At 50.2% G+C, this 14,067-nt stretch overlaps 1 long non-coding RNA gene across 1 annotated transcript; it reads left to right on the top strand.

The window, feature by feature from the left end:
• Positions 1-6,244: 6,244 nt before the first annotated feature.
• Positions 6,245-13,544, top strand: LOC116452128. The gene is made up of 5 exons (XR_004243409.1): positions 6,245-6,491; positions 9,108-9,340; positions 9,918-9,971; positions 10,363-10,534; positions 13,451-13,544. It is a non-coding gene; the product is annotated as an uncharacterized LOC116452128 (long non-coding RNA).
• The last annotated feature ends 523 nt before the right edge of the window (positions 13,545-14,067 follow it).

Genomic DNA, 14,067 nt, shown 5'->3' with positions numbered 1-14,067 from the left:
TAATTTTGCTGCCCTACAGAAATAATTAACATAATTTTGATAAATTACATGATAAGAGAATCTCAAAATTGAGGTAGATTTATCTTAATTAATATCTTGGACTTGCTCCGAAAGGTAAATTGTTCCACTGGGGACTGGGGAAGGGTGAAGAAGGGGCCCCTGGCCCTGTGAGCCAGACCTTTCCCGGGGTTAGCATGGGGAGGAGGATGGAGCACGCCCTCCAGGCTGCACCCTAGCCCCGGCTCAGAGGGTGCAATGTCAGGGTTATTCCCACCCCCATGGGGACACCGAGTGACTCATTTCAGGTTGCATGGGTTGGTCAGAGAGCAGAAGTCTGAGCTGGTGTCTCCAAACTCCTTTGGACCCAGAGCCACCCTCCCCTGGGCCTTGACAGGCATTTCCCCACAACACAGTGCTGGGCAGGCACTGAGGGCTGAGCCTGCAGGATAAATGGCTTCACCAAAAACTGCTGCCCAAGTGTCCCTTGACCTTGCTTCAGGTGTCCCTGCTTGGGCACATGTGCACTGCAAACCTTGTGCCTGTTCTGTTCATCCATCCTCATAGGCACACAGGGAAGGTACAGCAGGTACAGGGGTTTGCTTTTTGCTGGTGAGCTATCACAAGCTGAACCAGTGTTGGTGGGGACATCCCAGCTTGGAAGTTAGCCTAGAAGGGAACGTTCAGTTACTGAGTGATTTGCTTCACCATCACTCATTGTGGTGTTGCCACTGTCCTACGTGGTTTTCCTTTGGCTTGCATGACCCCAGGTAAGTCCACGTCCCTCTCCAAGCGTGTGTGTGATGGTGGGCAGTGCCCTTCCCTTTGACAAGCTGTGGTTTTCCCTAGGTCTTTGCCTTGGTGCTGCTGCTCATCAGCTCAGCCTGCAAAGGGTGCAAATCTGCTCAAAAAAGAATGCACAGACAGGGTGTGCAGATTGCTTTATGTGGCATACAATGTTGTGCTTAAATCCCAGAGTCATCCAGGAGGGTGTAACCTCCCAGCAGTGAGTTAACCCCCAGAACATCCCCCAGCCACAGACAGTGCTGGTACAGATGTGTGCGTGGAGGTCATCCATAGCTCATGGCATCAAAGCTGCAACTCGAATTATAGGGCTAATTGCAAAATTAAAGTCAATTATTCCTTACTATGATGTTTTTGTAATGTCAGGTCAGGCAATGTAGGAGAAGATGTTATCTGCACATCCACATTGTCCATTTTAAATGTCCAGAGTGGTGGCCCCACCACAGTTCTACCTGTAGCCTGCTTATGTTTCAAGTCTGTGTCTGCTGAAAGGGCTTAGGGCTTGGTTACTTGATATATTTCTGACATGGGTGACCAGGAGGAGAGCGAGGAGCAGCCAGGAGAGGCTGTTCTCAGGAGGTTTCAGTCTTGGTCTTGAGCTCGAGAGGTTTTTAGATTCACATCCATGCGTTTGCCAGCTTAATTGGCAAAAGCTTTAATTTTTCAGAAGGGTTAGAAATCTTGTTGATCTGTTCCCACTGGCAGGATTTAAAGCCTCAAACACTTTACTTTTTCAAAGAGCTGTACAAATGTTAACTAATACGGCCCCAGTTAAGCATAATCTCTAGATGGGGAAACAGAGTCACACTGCAGGAGTCCCTTAGCCTGGGTGGGGAGTTGCTGGGTCCCTGTCCCGTGCTTCATCCAGAAGGCACTGTGATCTCTTCCAAGCCTTCCCCACTCTCCCTGATCCCCTTGCCTTGCTGCTGTAAAACCAAGCCGTATTTAATTGGTTTTGGCTGTGCAGAAAATAACAAAAAGGGGAAACCCAAAGCCACTGATTGCCACGATGCCAAGGCAGAGGCTGGAAGCAGAGACTTGTCACCATGTGGCAGCATTGGTGCATCCAGGTGAGACCAGGGATGGTGCCCGGCATAATAAGGGATATTCCTTGGGCACAGTGAGCAGTAGGAACCAGTACTGGGAATATCATTCATGGAAAATGCACAGCAGGAGATCCTTTGCCCTGCTGGGGGCTTCCAACTCTGGACTGATTGCTATAGCCATAAATTTAGGGTTTTTTTAAGGAAAGTCAGTGTTGTTCTGGAGCATGTGGGCCAGCACCCCACAGGGTCACTCTGACAGCCCTGCTGCTCCCCACCCAGCTTGTGGGGCACCCTGCTGAGGGACACTGAACGTGGCTCTGTGCCACCCATCACCTGGGCTGGGTCCTGCCAGGGCTCGGCAGGGTCAGTGAGCCGGCCCGGCAGCCCTTCCTCACATGCAGGCTGATGGCACCCAGCTCCAGAGCAGGGCAGGGGCACCTTTGGGCTCCTGCTTCCATCCGTCTGTGTATTTTCCTTGCAGAACAGGTAGAGCCTGGGCTCTGGAGTTGCAGGAGTGCCCCGTGTGCATCCCCAGGGGAGTTGGTGGCCAGCGAGGCTCACGCTGTGTGTAGATACAGGCACACACACACACACACAGAGATGGCCTGGCACAAACACCCGCTGCATCCAATGATTCAATTTGAGCCCAGCCTTAGCCCCTTCGCTGCTGCAGGAGGCCAGTCCTGGGGCTCAGGGCTGTCAGAAGTGGGGGACACGCTGCTGGTGGCACTTGGAGCCATTGAGATGGGAAGAATGTGGCCGGCCCTTGGGGGGACCAGGTTGTTCAGCTGTGTCTGAAGTAGAGGATGGCAAAAGGAAATTGAAGCCCAGTGCAATGTAAGGCACAAAGGAGGGATTTTAGGAGGTCTGGGTGGAAGGAGGGTTGGATGGAGAGTGGGACTGGAAGAAGCCACCCTTCCAGGCACCAACCCTGAGCTGTAGGAGGAAGGTGTGGAAGGGGGGGGGGAACTGAGGCAGGGAAATAGATGAGCACCTATGGAGGGGGGCAGTTGTTGGTGTGACTGCCCTGCTTCTGCATGACAAGGACTTTTGTACAGGGAGAAGGAATCCAGGCTGAGACAGCAGGGGAGCCACCTCTCCACATGCACATCTGGGAGCAAGAAAGGTGTTCCCACCTGGGAGAGCACATCTGTGAAGCGGAGCTGATGGAAACCTCATCATCCCCCTCCTCTTGCAAGCTCCCCTCTGCTGGGGCTGAATGGGGGGAGACTGGCACTGCTTCTGCCTTTTGTGGTTGCTGTTTCCACTTTGTTTCAGGTTTCTCCTCTGTTGGGACTTTGGGCCTTCCCGTTCCCCAGTAATTATATAATTACTTCACAACATGCTGCAGGAATAGTCAGGGAGACGGCTACAGCTAGCACAACAATGGTGACAAGTAAAACATTAATTTCTGGAGTTCTTTTAATTAATTCATCAGGAATCGTGCTGTGCGGGATGATTACGTTAAAGTGTTTAATTACAAATTTATATGTAATGATGCACTTTAATTACTTTGGACTGGTACAATATTATTGGGCCCTTTTCCCAAGATTCCTGGCACTGGGTTTGGGCTGCACATAAGCAGTGCCATGGATGCTTGTGCCTCTAAATTATTTACATGGCATGGGAGAAATCCGGTCCTGATTGATGAGAGCAAATTCTCCCCTTAGCTGAACGGGAGCGAGGGCCTTGGGGAATCCGGAGGAGGAAGGTCAGTGTGGCGTGTGTGTGTGTCAGGCAGAACACCAGGGCATTTTTTGTTGGAAGAATCGAGGTTAATCTGGTGGAAACTGAAGTGATAGAGAGCCAGGCACGATAAATATTTATCAAAGGGACCGGTGTCAGAATTCTGGTTCACCGACGCAGATATGTCCTGGATGGATCTCACGAAGCAGCACGAGATGCTGCTGCAAGCAGCCCTCGCCAAGCACGTCGGGTGGTTTCTCCAGCTCCCCTCCTTTTGCTTGTCCCCCTTGCCTTTGTCTTGCCTGTCTTTGTGTGCATGTGCGTGTGTGTGTGTGCATGCACACTCATTTTCTTTCCCTTTAGGCTCCCGTTTTCCCCTCATCCCGTCTTTATTTGCCTCCGTGCACAGGGAGCATCTGTCATTCTTCTTTCTCCTTTGTCAGCATCCTCCCAGGCTAGACGGATCCCAGAGGGATGGCCACACTGTTAGAGAGGCCTGGGAGCTAAAGGGCTTCAAGTAAGTTTGGCGTCAGCCTGTCTTTAAGCTGCTCTACATGCAAAATAGCCAGTTGTGTAGTACATTTATATATATAAATATAGATTATATAGGTACAGATACATCTGTGCTACACAAAGTAGTCTGCAGGACAGGCAGCCCCTTGCTGTTTGGGGTTCACAGCCTCTGGCACACAAGGGTCTGGCAAAATTTGGGTTTTGTTTGCATTTGGAGATGAGGATCTGGCAAGGAAGAAACGAGATCATTTCCGCCACAGGAGCAAGGGAAAGAGAGGTCAGCTTTGGGTTTGTTACACTGATGGGTCCTGGCAGGTGAGCTGGTGAGGTTTGGTGTAGCGTCACTGACACTTGTCTGCAGTGGGTTTGTGTCAGCGCAATTGCAACCAGAATTTGCTGGCAAATAGCAGCAAATGGACCCTGCGAGATGCTCTGCTCCACTGCAGCCGTGACTTTGCATGCTTATTTTCTGTGCAGTTGCACAGATGATGCACAGCTTTGCCCAGGGCAGCAGGGTCCTGGGGTCCAAGCCACTTAGCTGTGTTCTCTGGCTTTGGACACACACAAAAGAAGTCACTTGCAGGTGCTGATATCACACTGCCACTTTCTGTGGGTGCAAGTTTCTTTTATGGGTGTGCCAGTTTCTGGTGGAGCTGCCTGGGAAGATAAGAGAGTTTTCTTGTGAGCTGGGAGAGGTGCCTGAAGAGAGGTAGGTGAGGATTGCCCTCATGGCCAGCACCCCTTGCCTGCTCTCCGGAGCACCAGAGCTCAGGGACTGCTTTGCTGCGGTGAGGCCACTCACGTGGGCGAGCAGGTTGGAAAGAATCCCCATGCGAGCCAAAATACACATCGCCCTGGTGATTCACCGCTGCTGCTGCTGCTGTAGCTGAGGAGAGGTGGGGAAAACCCTTTTTCCTAGGGGAAGATAGGATGTTTGCAAGCACAGCTCACTCATTCCAGGAAGTTTTGTGTCCTGCATTTCCCCCCCAGGAAATGCAGGAGAGACACTTAGCAGAGGCTGTGCCAGCCTGTGGGAATGGCCCCTCACTGCACATGGAAGGGAGCGAAGCACTTCTCCCTGCAGGCTTCCTGTGCCCTTTTCCTTTGCAAATGTGTTCGTAAATTGTGACCACATGTTGGCAGAGAGCTGGGAGCGCTGGACAGCTCAGTGAGAGCAGAAGCACCTCTTGCCACAGCTCAGGTATTTCCAGGCTAGAGCTGGTCCCAGAGCTGTGCACTGCACATGCGAGGTCATGCCACCCTTTTCCTGGCAGTCCTCACTGCGAGGGGATTGGGGAGTGATGGCAGGAGCAGGGCTTTCCTGGACGGTGGGTGGGACACAGGGGGCTGTGATCAAGGTGCAGACAAAATGTGTGAGCATCATGAAAAGCAAACTGAATGGATTTACATTTATCCTAAAATCCTCGAGTGGGACATATCCTGCACAGATTTGTAGTAGCCATAGACTCTGCCCTCATGGACTTCGTTAGGATGCCATGCAGGCTTCACGTCTCCTTTTCTCTTTTTTCTCTTTTCTCTTTTCTCTTTTCTCTTTTCTTTTCTCTTCTCTTTTCTCTTTTCTCTTTTCTTTTCTTTTCTGTTCTGTTCTGTTCTTTTTTCTATTCTTTTCTCCCTTTGACCTTACTCCAGACACCCAGCAATGGTTTTAGTGCTGGTACTTAGGGAGAAGATGGGGCACTGTACACGTTCCCACCTGTCCCAGGTGTGCTGTGCCATTCAGAGGCACAGGGCAGCTTTCCAGGGCAGACCCACCAGGCAGAGAGATTCATTTTGCCGTAAATGCTCCCCATTTGTGGCTCTTGTCCTGCCCGCACCGAGCAGGTCCAGATGCTGGAAGCAGAGGCTGCTGCCTCCTGTGATGCGCTGCAGCCCCAAGGAGGGCTCCCCGCCACGTGCCACCTCCCCATCGCCTGCTGCTGGAGGGCCCCGGCGGCTCCCGTGGCGACAGGAGATGATGCCTGAGCTTCTCTAACGCACCTGGGGGCTGCCAAAGCCTCCCCGCTCTCATGGGGCCGGGAGGGGCGGACCCCCCCTTGGAGCCCGGTCCCTTCTCGGCGCGCTGTCCCCAGCGGCGCGGCGGCCCCGTGGCCGTGCCGAGCGCGGCTGGCACCGGGCTGGCGGTGCCGGGGAAGGCTCCTCGGGCCTGCCAAGGCCAGATGGTGTTTGCGAGCGGCGCCAGGTCCCAGCTGAGCGCTGCCCGGCGAGACGCGCGGGAGCTGCCGCCGCAGCCGGCGCTGCCAAAGCCGCGGCATATGCTGCGCTCTGCCCTACACCTGCCCACGGGCAGCGCCGCGTGGCACCGCGAGGAGGAGGAGCGGCAGCCCCATCTGGAAGGAATTGAGCGGATAAAGAAGGGCGTAGAACCCGAAAAATGGGAATAATAAATAAAGCGGTGGTGCAAGGCGGGAGATGCAGCCGTGCCCGGTAAGGTCGTGAGGAGCAGCGGGCGAGGGCTGAGCAGCGCCCAGGGGGTGGCTGGACATGTCCCCTTTCACACAGAGCCCATCCCCACCAGGATCCCCCTTGTCTTGTGCACAGCCCGGGGCCATCTGCCCAGCCGTGTCCCCACTAGCCCCAGCAAGAGCTTCTGGGAAACTGCTGAGGGATATTTAACTTCTCAGGAGCAAACCTCAAATGGTCGTGAGCACAATTGATGGGAGAATAGACTTTCCGCCTATTTTGAATTTACTTTGGTCAACTGTACTCACTCGGGGCTCAGTCTATAATTTATTGAAAAGAACCAGACTGGAAACCAGCTTCATACTGTGAGTAATTTCTAGCATCATGTAATCTATCACCACGAGACAGGGCACTTTGTTTCTCTGAAAAATTATTTTTATAGTTGGCTTAGGAACAACAACAATTATTATTATTAATATTAATAACTACTTGTGTAAGGCCTTTCATGCGTGGTTTAGGAAGTGTTTTGCACATGAGTCAATAGGTGTTGGTTGTATCTCATGGGAGGGGAAACTGAGGCACACATTTGGCCCCTGCCTTGCTCAGGCTGACCCTGGTGTGCAGCACCCTCACTCCCAAAATGCAGCTTGGACCACTGGCTGCTGCTGCCCTTTGTGTATTTAAAAAATAATTGAAGGTTTCCTTATGAAGGAGATAAGGAAATTACTTTCTTTAAAATTTGGGTCTACTTAGGTTGAAAAAATTATTGAGATTAGTCCAGAAAGAAATAGCCCCTGCCACATCCTGGTGGCTGGAGCTCATCCCCAGGGAGAGTGCAGAAACAAGCACAACATCTCAGCTCGGAAATAGTGACTCAAATGTTCCCTCCACATAGTATTAGTGTAGAAAATGTTAGGAGCCTTAGATTTCTCTCAGGCTGGCTCCCTGGTGTCTGGCCTGTGGCCACCAAAGCCCCACGGCTGTCGTCTTGAGTGCAAGGACATCTGCCTGGATGTGAAATCCAGGACCCTTCCTCACTGCAGTTGGTGCCAGGGCTGGGATCTGCAGGATGCCCATCCTTCACTCCGTGCTGCCAAGCTCACCATCCTGGATTATTAAATAACACGGTGACACTTTGCAGGGATCTCCCCAGTCTCACTTTCCAGAGTGGAAAAATGCCATTTCTGGGTAGAGAGCAGCAAAGAGCTGCTGCTGCAAACACACTGCACACTGAGGATGGGGAGAGAGCCCCCAGCTCAGCTCCTGGGGTGGACAGATGTGGATGGGAACACTTCAGCCTCTCTTGTCCCCTCTGCTGCTTAGGCCACCTCCAAACCAAACATGGTTGGTCTGGATACGAGTGCACTTAGAAAGTGAAACTACTCTAGGTGACAATTGCATTCTTCTGTGGAAATGATGTAAACTTTCTATCCATACACCACTCAGGACACTGTTTCATCAGTAACAAGAGAGCTCTTCAGCTGACCTTTATCCCTGTCTCTTTCCACTTCTCGCTCTGTAGCAAGAATAATAATATTTAACATTTATGGAACGCTTTACATCTTCAAATTCCGTTTCCAGGTATTACTAATGAGGGCTTGGGTTGCTCCTGTGAGGTGGTGGGGTATGGCACTGTTGACTTCTGCATTTGCCAGTGGAAAATTCAAAGCAGGAGAGGAAGCTGGGCAGAATCAGCACTGGATCCTGAATTTCCTGCCTGGCCCCAGGCAGCACCCCTTAGTGCCTCTCTGGAGACACTGTCTCTGGGCTTACTTACAAAAATCTTCTCCTCTAGCAAGAAAAGGGGTTAAAAAATATTAGAAAAAAATCCTCCCCCTCCCCCCCCCCTTTAGGAATTTTAGCTTTCTTTTGGTGTTTTTTTTCTTTATTTCTTTAATAAAATGAAAAATGTTTGGAGCAGAGACATGTTCCTTAATCCTGTACAGTGGTAATATAATCTTCATTTGTTCAGAGTCATCCAACCTGATTCATCCCCAAGCACTGAAGCTGATGTGCGAGCCATGCACGGTGATAAATCCACCCACCACATCAGTGTAGGTGCTCCCATTTAAAACACAGCAAGACAGCCCAGGGATGGCAGGAGGATACTCATTCCTACACCCAGGAGCATGCTGGACTGAAGCCTTTTCAGGAAATGGCCATTTCTGCTCAGTTTGCTGTGCCAAAGTCGGATTTTTAGGATTTCCCATGCAGGTACATGAGCCCCAGACACAGGTTGCCTGTGCTGTCCCTCTGTCCAGGATTTCTGGACATCAACAGTTACAGCAGGGTCATATGGCATCTCTGATAAATTCTTCATTTCCACATGGAAAAGAACTCTGGGAAGCTGTGCTGGAGGAGCCCTGGTGGGTGGTGGTGGTGGTAGTAGTTAATTATCCAGGATCCCAGTGGGACTGAGCTGTCACCAGCCCCACTAAGGCTGGAGGAGCAGGGCCCCGAGGAGGGCAGCGCCACAGCCCCGCTCACACGCAACGCCAGCCATCAGATGGAAAAGCAAAGTGTTTCCACTGCCAGACCCATCATCTCTGCTTGCAGAGTTAGTGAGAAGGACAGGCAGAAGCATGGGGAAAGCCAGGGTGCACATAACTTTTTTCTCCTCATTTTTCTCTGATTTCCCAGGACTTTCGAGGGTTCTGATCCATCGCGGGGTGAGGAAGCCAACAGATGGCACTGTGCTGTTTCTGGAGGAGCCCAGCCTTTTTGGAGGCCAGAGATGGGATGCCTGAATCAGCTGGAAAAGCCTTGAACTTCAGGGAAGTTTCTCCCCACGCAGAAGCACAAGCAAAGCCTCACCATGCAGAAAGCCCCATGGCCCTTCATCTGCCCTTGGCCCAAAGCGCTGTGCAAAGCAGGTATGTCTGCACAGAGCCATGGGACATTATCTGCTAACAGGAAAGAGGAGGCAGAACCACCCAGCAGACCAGGTCAGTGTTACTAAAGTTCAGATTCCCATCAGGGAACGCTTTTCTCCCTGCAGCCTCTGTGGCAGGCTCAGGCAGACCGGACCCCTCGGGGCTGTGCCAGTGCCCAGCTGAGGAAATTAGTTGTGGGGAGATGACGATTTTGGCAGGAGCTGCAGGGCTCCCCAGGAGGGCAGCTGTGTCAGCTGGTGGCCCTTATCTGGAGTAAGACTTTAGCCCTGGGACCTCTGGCTGTTCAGCACCAGCAGAACAGAGGTGGGTGATCGGAGGGTTGGTTTCTGGGAATAAACCCCTGCCTGATTTTCCATCAGACCTCCCCTGTGCAAGAGTGCTCTTTATTTCATACATCCTGAGGTTTGTGCTTGCTGCTCCAGGAGCAGAGACATGTTCATGGCTCCAGCCATAGGTTTGTGCCATGCAGCAGCATTGGGCAGGTGGTTTAGGGTGAGTTATCCCCACCACTCAAAATGTGCCTGTCTTCCAAGCTGAATCTCTAATTTGTTTCCAGGCCAGTGTTGTGGAGTCCTGTGGAGCCATTCTGCAGTGTTCCCAGTCCCACCTGGTGGGTACCACTGGTATCACTGATACCTTGGTCTTCCTTGATTCCAGCTCCCTAAAGAGCTCTAAGCAATGAGGTAAGGCCCCTGTACTGGCATCGTTTCCTCCACTGAACAGCAAATACCAGGGATGGGGATGGGGAAGTCGGGCCCCAAACCCAGGACTGGGAGCTGCTCTTACCTGGGAGCTCCATCTGAGCAGGTGTCAAGGTGGCATAAGCTCAGAATGGCCTGATTTTCGTGCCCTAAGCCACCAGACCTGTCCCAGTGAGCGGGGCCAGCACTGAGCGTGACCACAGCTCCTCACCCTGCTGAGCCATCTCTCTGCCTCTCATTGCTACAATTTGCTGTTCTCTTTTTCCCTCCCTCCCTCCCTCTTTTGAAACCCCTCTCCAGGTCCAATCCAGCAGAGGTATGCAGCGTTTGCTACCAGGTCCTGAGCATCTCCCAGAGCCACTGTGCACCCTCTGAGGACATGCTCGGTGTCGTAGCTGCTCCCGCCCGGCCCTGCACCCCTGACCCCGCTGCCATTCAGTGCCACCTTTCAAATCACTCGAGTCAAATCAGGGTAAGTAGTTATATCAGGCTGACCCCTGCCTTGTCAATCTTTACATCATTCAAAGGCAATTTAGCCTATTCATTTATAACGAGAAGCTATTGATTGAATAATCTCTGTTATTAGTGTATGGGTAGAACTTGTTCTTTGTTGTATTTTAATATTGGGTGTGTTGGTAGCTTAAACCTGCTTCTGCTGTGCCCTGCTGTAACTGCCACTGCAATTACAGTAAAGAGCACGAGCAGATACTTGATTAAGCCTTGCAGAGATTATTACAAGGCAAGGCCTCGTTCTGAATGCACATATATCAGAAGAAATAGCATAAAGAAGCGTGCACGTGTGAATTCCTAGAATCTGCAAGCACAATTTATCCTTGCAGGTCAATAGCTCATATTGTCTGCTCTGCCAAATTGTTCAAACATATACAATGCTCTCAAAACATTGCTTAATTAGATTCTAGAGAACATTGACACACAAACAAAAGATATTAATATCAAGGATTTCAGCATCAAATGTAGTTTACACAGATCAAAGAACATTTTTGTTGCAAAGAGGTTATGGATGTGACAGGTTGTTACTCCACAAGTGCAGAATATGACAAGAGGGGGAAGCAGTGATCAGAGAGCAGAGCACAAAGAGGAACGAGTACAGACTCGTGAGGGACATGGGCAAGATAAAGCTGCAGAAACAGAGGAAAAAGGAAGATTTATTGGAGAGGCAGGGGAAACATCTTACAGAAAAGAGTGACAATACACCCTAAAATGGACATGGAGCTTTTGGAGGGTGTAGGGTTGTGAATTGCTGGGGTAGAATGAGACTTGTGCCCTTTCACAGGGATGACATCTTAAGAGCAAGATCCAAAACTTGAAAACATTTGTGGGAAAAATCTGCTGTGAAATTAATGGCTAAGGTCTGAATGGAGACTTGGTCCTTGGCTGGGAGCCTTTTGTGGCTTGGTTGTTTGATGTGGTCTGTGTTGCTGAAACTGGGATGCAGCGGTGAAGGGGTGAAGGAAGGGGGTGTGGAGATGAGCTGGAAGAGTAGGGGCAGGTCAGAGCCAGAGGTGGGCTGTCAAATGTGCAGTCCTAGCCAGGACTTGAATCTTGGGGGCAATGAGATTGGAAAGGGGACAAATATAGCTAACAATTGTCTGTCCTGAGTTTCACAAATGCTGCTTAGAACAAGTGACATATCTGCATATGGGGGAGACAGATGGTTTACTCGGGATGTGGATGTCCTGATGCCACCACCTTGGAACAGCTACATGGGCTGGGAGCATCTTGCTGGAGCCTCAGTGATCCTGGGATAAGCAGGACTGCCCCAAACCTGCAGCCTGAGCTGGGGAAATATTCAGTCTGGTCAACAGGTCTGAATTCAGGTCATCCACAGAAAATTACTCTCTGGCGGCTACCTGGAACAGAAGCAAGAAGCTGGAAAGAAAATATTGGAAATGGATGTAAGGGTAGGCACAAAGTAGCAGGCCAGGAAAACAAGCAAACAGCTAAAAGAGCAAGCCAAGGGAAGTCAATAAAATTGACTTAAAATACATATGAATGAAAAAAATTAATAAGCCGAAGCTGTATTTAATGTCAATATTGTTGTAGTAGTCTGAGGAATCATGAATAAATAAAAGCAGATGGTGGATTGATCATCCAACACCAAGAAAGGCACTTGTGAAGAATATTTTCTTCTCAAGGCAGACAGACTCATATGTGTGTGTCTCGTTTGCTTTAATGGGAGTCATGTTTGCAAACTCCTGTGTATTAGGAAACAGGTAAACCCCAGTGGTTAAGGCTTGTTTTGACACAATTATTTCCCTTTTCTCCTGGAAAGTATTAACTTCTGCTTCGAAAGAGTTCCACATGCATATTACTCTGTATATCACAGCAACCTGCCAAATCCACTGTAAATTATTCAAAAATAGGCTGACAAATCAAGGACTGGCATTTTAAAGTGAGGGTAGTTTGCAGCATTATTGAAGAGCACCCTCTCCCTTCAGCTTTTCCCAAGGAGCACTAAACCCAAACTGTCCCTGCTCGTTCTGACATGGGAAGGATTGCCCTTATTTCAAATTCTGGCTGAAAGGCTGGGACCTGCGCCTCATTCCTGAGAGATGCTGAGGGCTCTCAGAGCCAAGCACACCAAAGAAGCTCAGCTCCCTGCCTAGCTTTTCATCTATTGATTTTTCTCCGTGGATAGTGCATTGCAATATCCTATTTCAAAAATTGGGAAGAGGGGGAACTGCATCACATTGAGCTCCTGGCACGGAGGACTTGCTATTAGGCTCTATTGCAGGAGATTGTTTAAGCATGCACTTCCTGAAAAACCTTTTTTTTATTGGGCTGTTTCATTAGAAAGGTCCTTAGTTACACTGCAGATGCAGAGAGCAAGGAATTTGTCTGTCTCTCTATCACTAGTCCTCAGTGCCATGGCATGTAGCCCGCAGAGACTGAAATAACATCCTTAATGTCCCTGTGAAAATGCATTATTTGTCTTAAAAATGTAACTCCTGCATGAGAGTAAGAAAGAAGTGGCCAGGTACAAAGTAGTCAGTACGCTCAACGATGCAGATTTTTATTCCAACTTCATTTCTACTCATCAACAGGGAACACAACAACTTTATATTTTTTCTCATAGTTCTGAACTTACTGCTGTGCCCAAGCGTGGCGTGGATGAGGAGCAGTGGTGGAGTCACCATCCCTGGAGATAATTAAAACGTGTAGATGTGGCACTTGGAGATGTGGTTTACTGGTGGCCTTGGCAGTGCTAAATTAATGGTTGGATTTGATGATCTTAAAGGTCCTTTCCCACCCAAATTATTCTTTGATTCTATGAATTAAAATGCTGCTAAGTGTTGGCTGCTCATGGATGTGAGCACCCTGAGCACCAGCAGTGTAGGGACAGGAGACTCTTGTGTTGAATTCACAGGTAAGGCGATCCAGTCTTCCAGTGGGAAAGATGGACCAGACCCTTGTGACAAGATGCAAACACACAAGGCAGGTAAGGAATGGTGCTGACTGCCAGGCAGAGGTGGAAAAGGCTGAAGGGAGATTTGGCTTAGGTTTAGGAAATCCTGAAGGCAGTGGATAATCTGGACACAGAGCGGTCGTTCACCAAATCCTGTAAATACAAGAACAAGAGGCACTCAATTGAAAACAGTAAGAGATTAGGTTTGAGATAGATAAAAGAGCTCTTCTGGACACGGCAGGTAATGAACTTTGGGAACTTACTGCCACAGGAGGAAAAGGGGATTAGACAAACTCATGGAAACAGCTTTATAAGTAGCAGCTAAAATCCCTGGCCTGGGATGCGCCCTCCAGCATCTCTGCCAAGACAGCTCAGGGAGCACGAGGGAAGTGCAAAGCAGCACGGGTAGCACACTTTTCTGAAACACCATCTCCTGCTGTGCCCATCAGAGACAGTGTGCCAGGCTGGACATCCCTCTGGATGGAGCCAGCCAGGGCATCCCATGCACCGAGCTCTCTGGCACAAGCATTTCTGCTGCAGCGCGTGCGTGGTGGCGGCACGGGGCTGGCGCGCTCCCC

The sequence above is a fragment of the Corvus moneduloides genome, chromosome 16 (assembly GCF_009650955.1).
Source record: "Corvus moneduloides isolate bCorMon1 chromosome 16, bCorMon1.pri, whole genome shotgun sequence".
In the NCBI taxonomy this organism is placed as follows: Eukaryota; Metazoa; Chordata; class Aves; order Passeriformes; family Corvidae; genus Corvus; species Corvus moneduloides.
This window is presented reverse-complemented; position numbering and strand designations above follow the sequence as displayed.